Genomic DNA, 20,662 nt, shown 5'->3' on the forward strand with positions numbered 1-20,662 from the left:
AAAACTTGATGAGTTTGAAAATTCAACCTACTCACATGGCAAAAGACACTGAAATTAAGAAACTCACTGTCAGGAAAGCAGGCTCTAGAGGAAAAGTCAAGAAGGTGGCTAAACTACCTTTTGCTATTACTTTAGAAAAATAAAAAGTACAGAGTAGTTGGTTATATAAAAGTCTCTTTGAGAGGTTAAGTTTTAGACTTTCATGTTTCCTCAGTTTAACCAGGAATTTTGAGGAAATTGGGAGCATTGTCCCTCAGCCATTCCCGTAGAAACCAAAATAAAGATAGTGTGAGCTAGGAAAGATTTCTTATTTAAGGGCTTAAATTCCAATGACATACCAGGAGATGCATAAAACTATTGAGAATTTTATGGCAAGAGATACGTGGCCAGCTTGGATTGAAAGGGACAGCGACAGGGCAAAATGAAAGAAGATCTTTGGGGTCCAGAAACTTCATTTGCAGGAAATAGGACGATAAAACTCTTTAGCTACAAAAGCCTTCTATCTTTCGTGAAAAAGGAAATATGACTTAGAAGATGAAGAGAGTTCTCTGAGGGTGGAACCAAGGACCATAGAGAATGATTGCCTGGCCTTAAAACCTAAAGGGGTTTTCACAACTGGACGTTAAAATTGCTTGAGACCAGTGACTCCTTTTTTCCTTCCATTTTCTCCCTTTTTGAACCAGAATGACGGTAACTTTTCCTATGCCTGTCCTGCCATTGTATTTTAGGAACAGATAACCTGTGTGTTTAGTTGCACAGGTCCAAAGATAGAAAGGAATTATACTGAGAATGGATTATACACAGAGCTTCACACATACCTGCTTTAGAGGATTTAAATGATGAAATTTGGGACTTCAAAGTTGATAAGAATTAGCTAAGATTTTGGACTCTGAGTTGATGTTGTAACAGGCTAAGAACTTCGGGGACCTTGAATTGGGGTGAATGTATTTTGCATGTGCTATGAATGTGAATCTTTGGGGGCCAGATGGTGGACTGCAATGGATACAAAAATGACCCCCCAAAGTGTCTACAGTCTAATTCCTGGAGTCAGTGAGCATGTAACCTTACATGGTAAAAGGGACTTTGCAGATATAATTATGCTTGGAACCTTGAGAGATTATCCAAAATGATCAGGTCAACTCAATACCATCACATGCATTCCAAAAACTGGAAGAAGAGAAAGTAGAAAATATATGAAAATGGAACAAGTAGCAGCAAACATTCAAAGTGTGAGAGGAAGTAGACCTATTTTTGCTCATCTTGAAGATGGAGGAAAGAACTCATGAGCAAAGGGCTGTGAACGGGCCCTGGACGCTGGGCGCAGCCCTCAGTTGACAGCCAGCAAGGACCGAGGACCTCAGTCCTACAGACATGGGATTAACTTCAGCAAACTTGAATCGCAAGGAAACAGATTCTCCCTGAGAGCCTTTAGAAAGGAACACAGCCCTTCCAACACCTAGATTTTAGACTTTTGAGATGCATCTAAGGTTTCTGACCTATAGAATTGTGAGATAAGAAATTTGTGCTGTATAAGCAGCTAAGTTTGTAGTAATTTGTAAATGGCAGTGATAGAAAATTGATGCAAACATATACTCACATGTTCTTGTATATAGTAAATGTAGTTTTCAGAACATTTTTAGTAAGCTTTTCATTACCAGTACATGATGAATGGCATTTGGACTATATCTGTTGTAGTGAAAATATCTGTAGACTCTGAGAGTGGCAGCTTGTGGAAGTGGCGGATACCTTTTATGAGAGTCACTGGTAGAAGTATTCTCCTCAGGTGCAGAGCATTGATCACATTTAGGGTTACAGATAAGCTATCATGAATTCCCCAACACTTAGTCTCATCTCTTTATTTCTCTCCTGTCTACCTCATAGAAATTATTACTACAACAGCTAAGCTTCTTGTTTTCAATTCATCGATAATTTCACATTTTTTTTGCTTCTTAGAAAGGGATACAGATAAGGAGAATATTGAAAATGATGGTAGGAGGCAGAATAAAGTTTCTGAGTTGGTCATAAATATCACAAGAAAATATAGCAATATATAAACTACTGACAATTTCAAAAATAAATTTTTATCATATTATTTAACTGTCTTGTGTCTTTATAATTTATCTGAAGATCTTTGAAGTCCACTTGTACAAATTTATTTTAATAAACATGAAACTGTGTGGTACTATTTTAGCCAGAGAAATAAAGGTGCAGGATTAAAACTCTGACTTCATCTGACTGAACAGTCTCCAAGGTGGCTTTTGTAGAGGTATTTTCTTTGTATTATAATAGAACTGAAAGACAAAGACCAGTGGCAATCCATCACTAGTGTGAGAAAAATCCGCTAATGAGAAAACCGTAACAAAATAAGTGTAAGAAAGCCTGAGAGCTTGGCTGTATAATAATAAAGATAAAATAAATGGGCTTGGGAAAGATAAGTTATCCACTTTAGTACGCAAGAAATGGTCACAACTGACAAGCCAACATAGAAGCCTAGATGGAGATTGAGCCTCAAGTTTAACTAACAAATAAAGGATTGAAACAATTTACACAAATGGAATAGAAATTACAAAGCCTGTCTTTACTCTGTGTCGAAAGAATAGTTGGTCTAAGATGCTTTTCTTAAGGACATACACTTTCAAATCCAAAATGACAACTGAACAGCAAACGAGCAGTTACTATATAGTCAAACTTTTATTTCAAAATGCATTTTGTTACATCACATTCACCTTTCTCCAAATACTCATTTGGAGACACTGTTTGCTATATATGTGGAAGATATTCTCTTTCATATTTCTTCAAATAGTTGGGTTTGAAACGCACAGAGTTTAAATATGATTTTCTTTTTAATTCTAGATTTGACCAAACTTACAACCTGTTACATAACTATTAAATTTCCCAGTTTTAGCCACTGTGCTTTAAAAATAATTGGAAAATATCATCATATGTGAGAGGAAGATTATAATGTGCCCTTTGTTTATCTCAAAGGGGTGGATTTTATATATTTTCCCAAGATTTTTCAAGGGATATTTTATAAAGAAGAAAGAAAACTTTTCTTCCTGGTGACTGTCTTTCACTGTTGATGAAATATACCCTTTCCCTAGACTAAAAGAGGAGAAATAGCATAAAAAAGTGAAAGAGAAACTGTTTTTGTCTTCATGGTTAATATATTTCATTGTTGATAAGAGAAATATCCTCTGTAATGAAGTCTGCATTGTTCTAAGTTTTATGGATAGTCAAAATATAATTTGGACAATCTATTGTTCTGCATGAATTAGTTCAGACAATAGGAAACTGATAGATCTGTCCACCAGCAGACAACAGCCAAGTTGGCTATTACATTAAGGCTCTGAAAATTGTCGTTGAAGAGTAGTACCAATTTTACAAGATATATTTCATTATCCTGTCTTTAAGGGTAAGAGGTAATTTTGATTGGGGAAGCAGAATCTTCCCAGATATTCCTAGCAGACTGGCAAGAACTACTTTATTATTAAATATGAAAACTAATAAACATCACTTGACCAATTCTCAAGCATTTGAAACTGTTAATTCTTACATACCAAATCGCTGGTTTTTAAGAATTATTATTATTCAAAGCTTTGAAGTCAAGTGAGTGAACCATTAACATAACCACCTCTCCGTTCATTGCTCTTCTAAATTCTCATTCTGGCTCTTACACACCTGCCAAACCAGTCCATCTGGTCATAACATTTGCCAGTTCATAACATGGTGACATGCTGTGTGTTATTCGAAAGGTTTCTCCACATATTCCATAAATGCAACTCCAGAACCACCTTCAAGAATGTGGTAAAAATATTCACTTTCTGTGATCTTTATTTCCACAACTCACTTTAACCAATCTCTATTCTGCACCAGGAGATGTTAATCTATATTTGTAGTTGATGCCATTTGATACATTATTTTGGAAATCTTCCTCATGATATTCCACTAGCCATGTTCCACATTTACGGTCTATTTTCAGTTGACAAAATCAAAATAATAGCAACTATATATATTTATATATATTTTTCTATCAATGTTAGATGCATGCTTTCAAAATATAACTGGAACTAGTCATTTCAATAAGTTACACTATCTTCCAAAATCCTATGTTATACTTTAACAATTTTATTCAGTCTATTAAATAATATTCTGCTTCTGAGATAACAGTGTCAGAAGGTATGTTGAATCTTCCACGTTTTGGCAGAGTCACAGCTAGAAATACAATGCCCATAGTATTAAACGTAGAAACGGAGATCATATTCCCAAGAAAGCTAACAAAAGCCACATCAAAGTTACATTTTTTGTTTAATGCCATTCTAATATAGTTTGAAAATACTTATATTTCCAGTTTATAATAATTTAAGCTCAAATTTTCTGAATGCTACAACCTGAATTCAACTCCCATCCCAATGTGTACATAGTAGGAAAGAGTACACAGTATTTGAGAGTACTAACACAGTGAAAGCTTCCATGAAATGGGATGCATATTTGTATTAGCATATTGGAGACTCTTTGTATCTTGTTTATGAATGGATGCACCTTAGATACAAGTTATAAAGGTGACTCTTTTTTTTTTTTGAGGGAGATTAGCCCTGAGCTAACATCTACCACCAATCCTCCTCTTTTTGCTGAGGATGATGGGTCCTAAGCTAACATCTGTGCCCATCTTCCTCTATTTTATATGTGGGACACTTGCCACAGCATGGCTTGATAAGTGGTGTGTAGGTCTGTGCCTGGGATCTGAACCAGCAATCCCCAGGTCACTGAAGCGGAGTGTAAGAAATTAACCACTACACCACAGGGCCGGCCCCAAAGGTGACTATTTTTTACCCAAGTATTTTAACCTTCTTATTGGGTCATTACAGTTTTGAGTTGTTCAGTAATTACAATTCTTTATTACTAAACTTTCAATGTGGAATTCTCATATGGTAGTGTGAATCGTAAAATATTATTAACATTTAGTAATTTGTAGCTTAAAAGAAATTGATATGTTATCATCTTCATAGATACTGCAAAAATTAAATTTACAATACATCAAAGCTCTGCTTTTTCATATTCATTACAATTATTTCTAAACTTCAGCCAGGCCAACCCACTTAGCAACTGTTCCACAAATTTTCGAGGACATGTTGACACACTGTTTCTTAACTGTTGCTTTTATTTAATATACTTTGAAAGATAGTCTTATATCCAAGTGTCATGTGAAAGAAAAATATATCAATCCAGTTGTCTTTCAGAAAATGTAGAAGTTTAACCAATTTGGCATTTGCTGGGCTAGTTCCACTGTAGATTAGAAAATTGCAGTAAACACAATAAAATATTCTGGGAAACTTACATTCACAGAGTTTATCAAAAAGAATGAGTGTTAAATGACAACAGTGACAACATAATGATTTATATTCTCCATTTATCTTTGAATGAAATTGAGCAGAGGCTTCTTGGAAGAAAGAATTGGTTTCATTGTAGTTGTACATACTAATATTCAATCATTGGGAATCTACCTCTCACACACCTTGAACAGCACTTACCCAGGGGATTAAGCTGTCTATGTGACTCGGGGAACCAGATTATCTGAAGGTGAATCTATGAATTATAATCAACAAAGTTGGGCTTCTGATTTTAGACAGTGAAGGTATATAATATGTCAGGAACAAAATAAATATTTCACATAAGGATTCAAAATTCAGGATTATTATAGAATTACATAAAAAGTTATAACAAACCTTTGAGGCCATTGACAGAATATTGTCAAATTTATATTTTAAGAGTTAGTGCAGGTATGTTCCTATTGTTCATTACCATTTTGACATATACAAATATTAAAACCTATGACAGAATCATATAATTAAGTAAAAAAGAAAGAGGTGTAAACACTGAAATCAGATAGGCCTGGGTTCAAATCTCAATGCTGGTATATAAATGTGTGACCCTCAGCAAGCTGTTTTTCTTTTATTAGCCTCAATTTTCTCTTCTTGAAATAATGGTTATAATAACTATCTCACAACACATTTGTGAATATGAAAATGAAGGCCTGTGTATGGAGTCTATTATACAATGCACACCATCAGAAATTGATAAATACTGTCAATAAGTCTCCTGAGCTCCATCTCACTTCTGGGAAACTTTCGATTTCTTTTACCATTACCCAATTCATATCACGTAGTTGGTCAGGTTAACTGTAGGTTTTTCTTTCCCTTCGTCTCTGCACCAGCTCTTGCCTCTTTGAGAGACAGTAGTGGGAGCAATTGGTGTGCAGTTCCTTGAACGAGGTGTCTGAATTCAAATTCTGGCTGCATAGAGATCTTAGACTTATGATGGAGCTATGTCCTGATAAACTCATCGCAAGTTGAAAATATCGTTATTGAAAATGCATTTAATATGCTTAACCTACCAAACACCATAGCTTCGCCTAGCCTACCTTAAAGGTGCTCAGAACACTTACATTAGCCTACAGTTGGGCAAAATCAGCTAACACAAAGCCTATTTTCTAATAAAGCATTGAGTGTCTCATGTAATTTGTTGAATACTGTACTGAAAGGGAAAACCAGAATGGTTGTCTGGGTACAGAATGGTTGTTAAGTGTATCAGTTGTTCACCCTCCTGATCGCAGGGCTGACTGGCAGCTGTGGCTCAATGCCCCTAACCAGCATCATGAGAAGGATCAAGCCACATGTCACTGGCCCAGGAAAAGATCAACATTCGAAATTTGAAGTATGGTTTCCAATGAAAGTGTATTGCTTTCATAACATCATAAAGGCGAAAAATCATAAGTCAAACCATTGTAAGCCAGGAATCATGAAATTATTGATAAATAATTACACCCTCTGGATGATAGTTTGTCATATGCTTGCCACACTAGTTAATGTGTGGATTAAATGAGTAATTATATATAATTTATATGTAAAATGCTATATAAATAGTGACTTACACCTGATAAGTGTGCAATAAAGCTAGCTTTTAGTATTTTTAAGAAATGTTACGGTTTTGTTTGCAAGACACTGGAGCTCCTAACGTGCTCTTTAAAATACACATGTTTATAAAGTTGGGAATTATAAATTAAATTTCCACATCAACAGCACCACTTCTGGCTTTATTCACAATGTACTCTTTTTCTCCACATCTCTACCTTTTCTCTCTTCACTATGGTTAACTTTTTTTCTCTACTGGGTCCTTCCTTTATTGTATAAACATCCTCAAATGTTTAACATTAAAAAATATGTCACCAGGGAGTAACATGAGCATTATGGCTATGTAAGTCATTCCTCTTTTCTTGCCTTTTTAAAAAAACCAATTAGACATCCATAACTGAACAAAAGTTCCTCCACACCTTACACCAAGGGACTCAGGAGGATTATAGCCCACATGTGCATCCGAAATTAGACAAACAAAACTTCAATAAGGACGAGGATCCAAAAGAGTCTGCAAACCTGACCCACCTCCACTCTAGGCAATGTAGGGGGTACTGAAGAGTGCAAACCTGGGCAGATACCCATGGATGAGAGAGAATTTGGGGAAGTCCAGCCTGCCTGAGAGGAAATTTCAGCACACCATGGGAATCAGACAGACATGAGTTTGGACTCTGTGTAGAAGGAGGACCTTGCCAGAGATACTTCCTTCCCAGGGCAAAACTGAAAGGGGCTGAACTGTTTGGCAGTGGCAAGCTCTCCTGTGGAAAGTGAAAGTGGTGAGTGACTGCTCCACTGCCCCAGTAGTATGGTTTGTGGCTGGAGAAACCTGTTTCTCTCCAGCAGCACCTGGATTTCTGAAGAAAGACTTCTGTGACTGCAAGGAGTGAGGAGAAAGGGAAGGAAGCAGATAAGAATATCAAAAGCCCTTAAAGGAATGCATTTCCTGCTGCTGCTTCAGGACTTCATCAGGAAGTCTGCTGCAAGCCTCTGGAAATATTCCACTCAAGGATCTCCCCGCCAAGCCCACAAGCACCTCCAAAGCCCCAAGTGCTAGAGCCACATCCCTCCCTACTCTGCTGCCAGCTTTTTGTGCCTGCTTCCTAGTGCATCTGTGAGAGGAAGCTCTAGTAAACAGGGAGCATGCTCAGAAAATAGGCCAAGGTTGATGGGTAAGGGAGAAACTATGAAATTGAGCTATATTGCCATGACAAATAGAAATAGCAAGCAATCGGATATATTGGAATACATGAGGAAGCCATTTTGTGTAAACCCAATTTGGCCTGACTTTGTTTTTCCAAAAGGGCCTGACTATGGCCATTGAGCTTGCATTGTATATCTGCTTTAAACATTTACTATGGCAAGAACAAATGGCCTTAAGATAAAGGTGCAACTTCCCCCTACATTGGCATTTCCTTAAGGATAAGCATCTTTCCTTAGGCTAGGAACTGATTGCTGTGCTCATCTTTGACCACCCAGCTCACCTGTGACCACCCAGCTCGAGACAGCAGACCTGCCACCCTGCTGTGTTCACCAAGACAGCAGACCTACCTGCTGTGTCCATCAATCACTGTGCTGACAGAGCAGTCTCGCAACAACCGTAAAAAGAACATTTCAATCATATGTGAAGCATCCTCTTTGAGGGTATAAAACCACTCTGTACAGCCCACTTCTTTGGTGCCCTTTCTTCCTTTGGGAGGAAAAGCCCCGGGCCATGGTCCTCACATTTTAGCTCAGAATAAATTCACCCAAGTTTTCATTTATAGATTGGTTATGGATTATTTTTGTTGACAGCCACATTCTGAACTACGAAAGAAAGGTTTCTGATAGCCAGTCTGGTAAATTGAAAGAACCAAGGAAGACATCAAAGCTTAGTTAAGAACGTATTTGCTACTTCAAATGCAAAAGCAGGAGCACATACCTACAAACTAATAAAAAATGAAGAAAATATATAGTATCACAAAAATAAAATGATAATTCTCCAGCAACAAAATTCAAGGGCACAGAATATTGCAATCTAATGGATGAAGAATTAAAAATAACTCTCATGAAGAATTTCAATTATCTACAAGAAAAATCAGAAATACAATTCAATGAAATCTGAAAGCTAATAAACAGAAGGAGTTCTTTACCAAAGAGGTTGAAATTATAAAAAAGGACCAATCAAACAGAATTTTTAGAGTTGAAAAATTCAATGAATGAGATGAAGAATACAATAGAGACCATCTGTAGTAGGGCAGATCAGATGGAAAAAATAATGTGACTGGGAGGATAGGAATGTAGAAATAATACCGTTAAAAAGGAGAGGGAACTAAGATTTTAAAAGAGCGAAGAAAGCCTACGTGAGCTGTGAGCTTCAATCAGAAAGGCAGATATCAGAATAATTGGGATTCTCAGAAGGAGAAGAAGGGAAGAGGGTGAAGAATTTATTTAAAGAAATAATAGCTGAGCACTTCCTAAACCTGAGGCAGGATTTGGACATACAAGTCCACAAAATTAATAGAACACCCTATATCTCAATGCAAAAAGACCTTTTCTAAGACACATTATAATGAAACTGTCAAAAATCAATGATAAAGAAAGACTCTTAAAGGCAGCCAGGGGAAAAATAATGACCGTAACTTACAAAGGAATCCCCATCAGACTATCGGCAGATTTCTCAGCAGAAACTCCATAGGTCAGGGGAGAATGGAATGACATTCAAAGTATTGAAAGATAAAAATTGACAGCCAAGAATACTTATCAGGCAGTTATCCCTCAGATAGGAAGGAGAAATGAAGGCTTTCCCAGAAAAATAACACCTAAGGGAGTTTGCCATCACTAGACCTGCCTTGCAAGAAATGATGAAAGAAGTTCTTCAAGCTGAAATTAAAAGATGCTAATTAGTGACATAAAAACATATGAAAGTACTCAACACCTGGTAAAGGTGAAAAATAGTCAGATTTAGAAAACTAACTCTATATTAGGATAGTGTTTTTGCTACTTAACTATAATACAAAGGTTAAAGAAAATGAGTATTAAAAATAACTATAGCTACTAAAATTTGTTAATGGGCATGCAGCATAAAAACAGGTAAATTATAATAAAAAATATGAAAGGAGAGGAGTGAAGGGTGAAGCCTTATAAGTAAATGAAAATAAGCTGCTGTCATCATAAAATGGACTGTTTTACTTATGAGACGTTGTATGTAAGCCTCATGGTAACCACAAAGCAACAACCTAGAGTAGACTCACCTTATATAGAAAAAGGGGAAACAACATACCACCGTGGAAAACCACCAATTTACAAAGGTAGAAAGAAACAGAGGGAAAAAGAAACAATGGAAATACAAATCAATCAGAAAGAAAGCAACAAAATGACAATTGTTAAGTCCTTACTTATCAATAATCAACTAATGTAAATGAATTCACATTTGAATGTGAATTGATGTAAATGAATCAACTAATATATATGAATTCACCAATCAAAAGACACAGAATGGATGAGTGGATAAAAAATTAAGACCCAACTGTATGCTGCCAACAAGACTCATTTCAACTCTAAAAACAGACAGGCTCAAAGTGAAGGGATGGAAGATGTTCTATGCAAATGGAAACCAAAACAAAGTGGGGGTACCCATAGTTATATCAGACAAAATAGACTTTAAGCCAAAAATGGTAAGAAAAGACAAAGAAGGTCATTATATAATGACAAAAGGGTCAATACATCAAAAATATAGCAATCATAAATGTAAATGTAACCAACGCTGGAGCACCTTAAATGCATTAAGCAAGTACTAACAAATCTGAAGGGAGTAATAGACAACAATGCAATAATAGTAGGGGACTTCAATACCCCACTGTCAGCAATGCATAGATCATCCAGACAGAAAATCAACAAGGAAATGTTGGAGTTGACCATAATTTAGACCAAATGGACTTTACAGACATACATAGAACATTTCATCCAACAGCAGCAGAATACACTTTCTCAACTGCACGTGGAACATTCTCACAATCATATATTATGAGGATAAATCATATAAGACATAAGTCTTACCATATTTAAGAAGATGGAAACATACCAACTATCTTTTCTGACCACAATGGTATGAAACTAAAACAACTAGAACTGTGCTGTAAAATACACAGATATGTGGAAACTAAACAACACATTTCTGAACAATTAATGGGTCAAAGAAGAAATAAAAAGAGAAATTAAAAAATATCTTGAAACAAATGAAAATGGAAACATAACATACCAAATAGTATGAGATGCTGCAAAAGAAGTTCTTAGAGGAAAGTCTATAGTGATAAATTAATTTAATAAGAAATCAGAGAGATCTCAAATAAACAACCTAAATTTAGACCTCAAGGAACTAGAAAAAGAACAAATTAAGCCCAAAGTTAGCAGAAAGAAGGAAATAATAAAGGTTAAAGTGAAAATAAATTAAATAGACACCAGAAAAACAATAGAAAGGATCAGCAAAACTAATGACTGTTTTTTTGAGAAGATACAAAATTGACAAACTTTTAGCCAGATTAAGAAAAAAAGAGAAGACTCAAATCAAAATTAAAATAGGAGACCTTACAACTGATACTACAGAAATGCATAGGACCATGAGAGAACAATAAACAACTATGTGCCAACAAATTTGATAACCTAGAAGAAATGGATAAACTCCTAAACATACACAACCTACCAAGACCGAATCAGGAAGAAATAGAAACTCTGAACAGACAAATAGTGAGTAAAGAGATTGAATCAAAAACCTCCCAGCACAGAAAACTCCAAGACCAGTCATTCCACTGGCGAATTCTACCAAATACTTAAAGAAGAATTAATGTCACTCTTTTCCAAACTCTTCCAAAAAATTGAAGACGATAGAATACTTCCAAATGCATTCTACAAAGCCAGCATTACCCTGATACCAAAGCCAGATAAGGACACTACATGAAAAGAAAACTATAGACCAATATCCTTAATGAATATGGATGCAAAAATTCTCAACAAAAATATTAGCAAATTGAGTTAAGAAAACGTTAAAAGGATTATACACAATGACCAAGTGGAATTTATCCCTGGGATGCAAAGACAGTTGAACACACACAAATTAATAAATGTAATACATCACATTAATAGAGTGAAAGATTAAAAAAAAATCACATGATAAGGGTCAGCCCAGTGGTACACAGTGAGTGGTTAGTTCGCACGCTCCACTTTGGCAACCCAGGGTTTGTGTGTTTGGATCCCAGGCATGGACCTACACACCACTTATTAAGCCATGCTGTAGCTGTGTTCCACATACAAAATAGAGGAAGATTGGCATAGATGTTGGCTCAGTGACAATTTTTCTCAAGCAAAAAGAGTAAGACTGGCAACAGATGTTAGATCAGTGACAATCTTCTTCACCAAAAAAAGGAAAAACTTACATGATAATCACAATAGATACAGAAAAAAGATGGATGAAATACAACATCCTTTCATGTTAAAAACTCTCAACAGATTGGGGCTAGAAGAAACATATCTCAACATAACAAAGGCCATATGTTACAAACCCACAGCTAATTTCACACTCAATGGTGAAAATATCAAAGTTGTTTCTCTAAGATTAGGAACATGACAAGGATGCCTGCTTTTACCACTCTTATTCAATACAGTACTAGAAGTCCTAACTAGAGCAATTAGGCAAGACAAAGATATAAAAGCCATCTAATTCAGAAAGAAAGAAGTAAAAGTGTCTGTATTTGCAGATGATAGGATTTTTTCTGTAGAAAATCCCAAAAACTCCACTAAAAAACTCTTGGAACTAGTCAAAGAATTCAGTAGCATTGCAAGATACAAAATCAACCTACGGAAATCAGTTGCATATTTGTACACTAATATTAAAACGTTTGAAAAAGAAATCAAGAAAACTATCCCATTCACAAAAGCACCAAAAACAGTAAAGTACTCAGAATAAATTTAACCAAGGAAGTGAAAAATCTGTACCAAAAAAAACAAGACTGTTTTGAAAACAATCAAGGATGACAGAAACAAATGGAATGGCATCCCATGTTCATAGATTAGAAGAATTAATATTGTTCAAATGTCCATACTACCCTAAGATATCTATAGATTTAATGTAATCCCTATCAAAATTCCAATGGCATTCTTCAAAGAAATAGGACAAACATTAAATTAATTAAACAGCATTACTGGCAATAAACACACAGACCAATGGTACGAATACAGAGCCAAGAATTAAGATCCCACATATATGGTCAACTAGTATTTGACAAGAAAGCAAAGAACATTCAATGGGCAAAGTATAATATCTTCAGCAAGTGGTGCTGGGAAAACTGGATAAACACTTGTAGAAAAATGAAATTGGATCCTTAACTTACGCTACTCACAAAAATTAACACAAGATGGATCAAAGACTTAAAAATAAAACCTGATACCATAAAACTCCTGGAAGAAAACACAGAGAAGAAGATTCTTGACGTTAGTCTTGGCAATGATTTTTTTGTATCTGACACCAAAAGCACAAGCAACAAAAGCCCAAATCAACAAATGGGACTACATCCAACTGAAAAGCTTATGCACAGCAAAATAAACAGTCAGCAAAATAAAAAGGCAACCTACAGAATGGGAGAAAAGTTTTGCAAACCATGTACTGAATAAGGGGTTAATATCTAGAATATATGAACAACTTATACAACTCAACAACAACAACAACAAAAATAATCCTGTTCAAAAATGGAAAGAGGAAATAGATATGTTTCCTAAGAATGCATTCAAATGGCCAACAGGTACATGAAAACATGCTCCATATCACTAATCAATAGAGTAATGCAAATCAAAACCATATGAGATACCACTTCACACCAGTTAGAATGTCTAACATTAAAATGGCAAGAGATAAGTGTTGGTGAGGATGTGGAGAAAAGGGAATCCTTGTACACTGTTGGTGAGAATATAAACTGGTTCAGCCACTATAGACAGCAATATGGTGGTTCATCAAAAAATTAAAAATAAGGGCCAGCCCCATGGCCTAGTGGTTAAGTTCCACGTACTCCACTTCAGCGGCCCAGGTTCGCAGGTTTGGATCCTGGGCTTTGACCTACATCACTCGTCAGCCATGCTGTGGTGGTGGCCAACATATAAAGTAGAGGAAGACTGGCAACAGATGTTAGCTCAGGGCTAATCTTCCTCAGGAGAAAAACTAAAAATAGATTTACCATATGATACAGAAATTCCATTTCTGAGTGCATACCCAAAGGAAATGAAGACAAGATATCAAAGAGATATATGCACCCCCATGTTCACTGAAGCATTATTAACAATAGCCAAGATGTGGAAACAACCTAGGTGTCCATCAATGGATGGATGAAGAAGATGTAGTATATATTCAATGGAATATTATTTGGCCACAAGAAAGAAGGACATCTTGCCCTTTGTATGAACCTTGAGACATTATGCTAAGTGAGGTAATCAGAGAGAGAAAGACAAATACCATATGATATTATTTACATGTGGAATCTAAAAAAAATAAACTCAAAAAGAGCCAGTAAAATGGTGGTCACCAGGGGATTTGGGGGGATAGGACAGATATTGTTTAAAGGTACAAATATGCAATGAGTAGCACATAAGACCCAGAGAGCTAATGCACACCAAAGTGAATATAATCAACAATACAGTATTATAACCAAGAGACTAAATCTTAATTATTCCAACCACTAAAAAAAAGTGATGATTATGTGACATGATAGAGGTGCTAATTATTGCTACAACAGCAATCATATTACAATATATAAATATATCAAATAAACATGTTATACACCTTAAGTTTACACAATGTTATATGTCAAATATATTTCTAAAGCACAACAAGAAAATGAAAAATAAGTCAGCAAATAACACCAAAAACAAAAGCTTGCTTAAACCTGAACACTCCCTTTTGTACCGCATGATGGAAGCAAGAATAATGAAGAATGCAGACTGAGGAGTCAGCTGACGTTCCATTCCGGGCCCCACTTCTAATGGCCTGTGTAATCTTGAACAATTTGGGTACACTTTCTGAAAATCGTTTACTTCACCTGTAATATTTTGAAGGCTCAATAAAATAATTTTAAAGCCCATGGTATAGTGTCTAGCATGAATAAGGACTCAACAAATTTAGTTCTTGTTTTTGTTCTTACTATCCAATTTCTTTCCTTCATTTTTCATCTAAATATTACCAAAGAGCCACACTTACTGATTCTAATTGAAAATTTTCTATATTTTAATTTTGGGTTTTTTTAAAGAACCTTGTGAAAGCTATTTTCCTAAGGAAAATTCATATATGAAAAATACAAAAAGTTTGCATATCGTTTTGAGGACCTCACAGACCCCTGACAATGTTACTCTAGTTGAAATGTCAGCCCCAGTTTATTTTATTAAAGGCACTTTGGTGATTAGACTTACAAAGAAATAGAGAAATGTTGTTGTTTAAGTCAAATTATTCTTTTTTCACAATTGAGTCTATGACAACCCCTACAAAACACCCTTCATTCATTTGCATGATTATGTAATTTTGGTAACCATATAATTTGTGATCCAAATGGAGCCCCCTATTGAGAGTCAAGAGGAGTGCCATTAATCACATTAGGAAATTGGCAAAAACTGACACCATCCAGGGAAAACAAGAACTTATGGTCACCCTATATAATGCATATATAGGTCATCATTGAAAACACAGAAAACTGGGATATTTCGTATCACTTTTATTCGTAAGATTTGCTAATTCATCTATTTTTTCCTTGAGTTTCAATCCTGTTCTTTCCAATGTAAGAATACACATTGACTAGGCCAGTGTTAAGCCTTAGGTAAACTATGAGTGAGATCCCACAACATTTCCAACTAAAGATTTTCTCCATCTCTGAGGAGATAAGATTATTCATTGTAATCTAACATTTTGGAAACTGCTTTACCATTGTCAAGAATTCAAGAACACTTTAAGCAGCTGTTGTAATGCAACCTCAGTTCTGCACAGAACCTGGGAGCTCTGTGGGAAAGAATGTAGAAACTGTCCAGAAGAAGCGATCAAATAAGTACTGACATGTGTGACCTGCTATTGATGACAGGCTCGATGCAGAATCATCTTGATACAGAGTCACCTTGAGTGAGAAAATTCCCGGAAGAGCAGGCTGGGCTGGGACAACAGAGATTCCAGTAAGATTAACCCCCAGCTGACCTGCTGCAAGCACACTCTCCCCTTTTCTAGCCATTTTCTACTCTGCCTTCCAATGCCTGTACTCCTGGGAAGGAGAATGGCTGCAGATAGAGGTAGAGATGTGCCACTACAGAAATGGAGATGTACAGAAAGGAAGTTGAGTTCCCAGGGACCCAAAGCTAATAGGGACCAAAGTTTGCTCCTTCTGTGATCCTGCACTACATCTGCTCAAGGTATAATGACATCATCTATAAGACGTTTTCCAAATTCTCTCTCCCCTATCTACTTCAATCATCATCAAATTTGTTTGGAGCAACTCTAAAAGTCTTTTAATTGGTTTTCTTATATTCAATCCCATCTCCATTCTAAGATATAGTTACCGCCCCCCAAAATTCTTACTAAAACAAAGCTATAATTATATAATGCCACTCTTTACAAAAGTGATAGAGTTTCCAGAATGTGTCAAACAAAAATAACAAACGCTCCGGTAATACATAAGCCCAGAAACAAGCGCAACTTTATTTCCTCCATATTATAGTGGTTAAAGTAGCCACACAGCCCTCCTAGATGCAAAGAGAGGGGGAGTGGCCCCATTTCTTGGTGAGAGGAATTCTACATTTACGCTCTGTAAACGTAGCATAGCACTAGGTCAAGTTGGCAGGTTAGAGAGACAAACAGCTCCAAGCCGAGAGCTACTAGTTATTAGATGTGAGATTTGGGGAAAATGACTAGACATCCAATTCTTAGTTTCCATTATAGTCTCATAAGGTCAAGATGAAGATTATATAAGATAATGCATGCAAAGTGCTTAGCCAATGGCTTGCCAGAGAAGGTACTCTCTAAAGTTAGTTACTGAAATCCACACTTCAGCACAGACCCTTATGTATTTTGCACTGTGGCCCAGTGCTTCATAAGCAGGGAAAAAATTTTCCCCCATGGGACATCTTGCAATGTCTGCAGGCACTTATGGATGGCAAAACTGGAGGATGGGTGCTACCAGTGGACATCATGGAAGGCATGGGACTGGACACCACAAATAATCGTCTTTCTCAAAATGGCAATAGAAGCATTTCTTTTTAGCAAAAATGAAAAATGTAATAGTCCCAAACATCCTCTAAGGTTTCCTGTTTCCTTTTCCTGATTCAAAATATTTATTCTGTCTAATAACCCCTTCTCCTATTTACCACCACTAGAAATGCCACGTAGGAAGTCCAATTCAAATGGAATTCTCTCAATGAAACACGAACTCTTCCTTGAACCAGAAGAAACTTTTCTATCCTCAGTAGTTTCAAAATACTAGTACATTGATAGCAACTGTCCCTTAATATTATGTTTGTATTTATTTATATTACCTGTGTAGTTAATTTTCTTTGTTATTAATTGGGAAATTCTTTTAGGCCAAAGAGCATGTCTTAATTATCTTTGAATGTGCCCTTCTCCACTCATCTTTCATGGCTTATTATAATGTTTTGAATAAACTAGACACTCAAAGGTATATTTTGATTAAGTTATGTTGGAGAATTAAAGTCTGCATTAAAAGTATGTAATGAGTAGAGAAGATAGAATTTGGGGAAATTATTTGAAAATCTAGAGTACTCAGAGTTTTATATTAGATAATTCACTTCCTTATAAAATGGTGGTTGTTATAATTTCAGTTTGGGGATATTTTAGCTTTCTCTATATGTCTGGGCACAAAGCTGAAATCAATGAGAATTTGATTCTTGAAATAGCTTTTTAGTTACTCAGAAAAACAAAGAATGCTTTCTCTGATTGAATTTCTAGAACTCTTCACATAGGATAATTTAATTTCCAAATAACTTACTAGAAGATATACAAATGTCAGGATCAAATGAGGAGACTAGCAAGATGATCATTGAATTTACTTTTACTAAAATGTAATTAGAATATTCATCTAAAAATAGCATTTATTTATAAGCACCGAATCAATGCCTGGAAGTCTAAATGATTTAGGAAGTAATATTCAGACTGTTTCCAAATATATTTAAATGTAGTTATAAACAGACACTTAAATGAGATTTAAAAATAATCTGGAAAGGGAACAATTAATATCAGAAAGGTGTAATGACTAGATCTATTTTTGCAAAAGTATACTGGCTTAGGAGGATAGAAAGACGATTCCTCCTTCAGCAGTGCAGTGTTCTATATGAAACCAGGAGAAGGGTATTTCCTCTTTTTTTTTTTTTTTAGATATTTTATTGAGGTCATAATAGTTTAAACCATTGTGAAATTTCATTTGTACCTGATTATTTGTCAGTCACCACATATATTTGCCCCCTTGACCCCTTATACCCACCCCCAAGCCCCTTCCCCTTGGGTAACTGCTAATCTGTTCTCTTTGTTCATGTGTTTGTTTAACGACCACATATGAGGGAAAGTACGCAGTGTTTGTCTTTCTCTGTCTGGCTTATTTTGCTTAACATAAGACCCTCAAGGTCCATCCATGTTGTTGTTAATGGGATGATTTTGTCTTTTTTGTTATGGCTGAGTAGTATTCGATTGTATACATATATGTGTATATACCACATCTTTATCCAGTCATCAGTCGATGAGCACTCGTGTTGCTTCCATGTCTTGGCTATTGTGAATAATGCTGCAATGAACATAGGGGTGCATAAGTCTCTTTGAATTGTTGATTTTAAGTTCTTGGACAAATACTCAGTAGTGGGATAGATGGATTACAATGTATTTCTATTTTTAACTTTTTGAGAAATCTCTGTACTGTTTTCCATAGTAGTGAATACACTGGCTGCACCAGCTTGCGGTTCCCACCAGCAGGGTGTATGAGGGTTCCCTTTTCTCCACATCCAACAGTTGTTATTTCATGTCTTGTTAATTACAGCCATTCTGATGAGTGTGAGGTAATACCTCACTGTAGTTTTGATTTGCATTTACCTAATGATTAGTGCTGTTGAACATCTTTTCATGTGCCTGTGGGCCATCTGTATATGTTCTCTGTAAAAATGTCTGTTCATATCCTCTGCCCATTTTTTGATCAGGCTATTTGTTTTTCTGTTGTTCAATTGTGTGAGTTCCTTATATATTATGGAGATTAACCCCTTGTTGGATATATGATTTGCAAATATTTTCTGCCATTAGATGGGCTGCTATTTCATTTTGTTTCTGGTTTCCTTTGCCTTGCAGAAGCTCTTTGGTCTGATGTAGTCCCATTTGTTTATTTTTTCTTTCGTTTCCCTTGCTGGAGTAGACATGGTATTCGAAAAGATGCTTCTAAGAACAATGTCAAAGAGCGTACTGCCTATATTTTTTTCTAGGAGTTTTATTTCTTACGTTCAAGTTTTTAATTCATTCTGAGTTAATTTTGGTGTATGGCAAAAGATAATGGCCTACTTTTATGTTTTTACACATGGCTGTCCAGTTTTCCCGGCACAATTTATTGAAGAGACTTTCATTTCTCCATTCTATATTCTTGGCTCCTTTGTCAAAGATTAGCTTTCCCTAGATGTGTGGTTTTAATTCTGTTCCATTGATCTATGTGTTTGCTTTTGCACGAGTACCATGCTGTTTTGTTTACTATAGCTTTGTAGTATGTTTTGAAGTCAGGGATTTTTGATGCCTCCAGCTTTGTCCTTCTTTTTCTCAGGATTGCTTTAGCTATTTGGGGTCTTTTGTTGCCCCATATGAATTTTAGGATTCTTTGTTCTATTTCTGTAAAGAATGTCATTGGGACAGTGATCGGGATTGCATTGAATCTTTAGATTGCTTTAGGTAGTACGGACATTTTAACCATGCTAATTCTTCCAATCCATGTGCATGGAATATCATTCCATTTCTTTACATCATCCTTGATTTCTTTCAATAATGTCTTATAGTTTTCATTGCACAGGACTTTCACTACTTGGTTAAATTTATTCCTAGATATTTTATTTTTTTCTTGCAATTATGAATTGGATTGTATTCTTGAGTTCTCTGTCAGTTCGTTATTGGAGTACAGAAATGCGACTGATTTTTATAAGTTGATTTTGTACCCTGAAACTTTACTGTAGTTGTTAATGATTTCTAATAGTTTTCCAATGCATTCTTTAGGGTTTTCTATATATAAAATCATGGCATCTGCAAACAGCAGAAGTTTCACTTCTTCCTTGCCAGTTTGGATATCTTTTCTTTTTCTTGCCTAATTGCTCTGGACAAATCCTTCAGTATTATGTTGAATAAGAGTGGTGAGAGTGGATAGTCTTATCTTGCTCCTGTTCTCAGAGGGATGGCTTTCAGTTTTTCCCTGTTGAGTATGATGTTGGCTGTGGGTTTGTCATATATGGCTTTTATTATGTTGAGGTACTTTCTTTCTATACCCATTTTATTGAGAGTTTTCACCATAAATGGATGTTGTATCTTGTCAAATGCTTTCTCTGCATCAATTGAGAAGATCATATGGTTTTTATTCCACATTTTGTTAATATGGTGTTTCACATTTATTGGTTTGTGGATATTGAACTGTCCCTGTATCCCTGATATAAATCCCACTTGATCATGGTGTATGACCCTTTTAATATATTGCTGTACTTGGTTTGCCAATGTTTTGTTGAGGATATTTTCATCTATG

This window comes from Equus quagga, chromosome 2 (assembly GCF_021613505.1).
Source record: "Equus quagga isolate Etosha38 chromosome 2, UCLA_HA_Equagga_1.0, whole genome shotgun sequence".
NCBI lineage: Eukaryota > Metazoa > Chordata > Mammalia > Perissodactyla > Equidae > Equus > Equus quagga.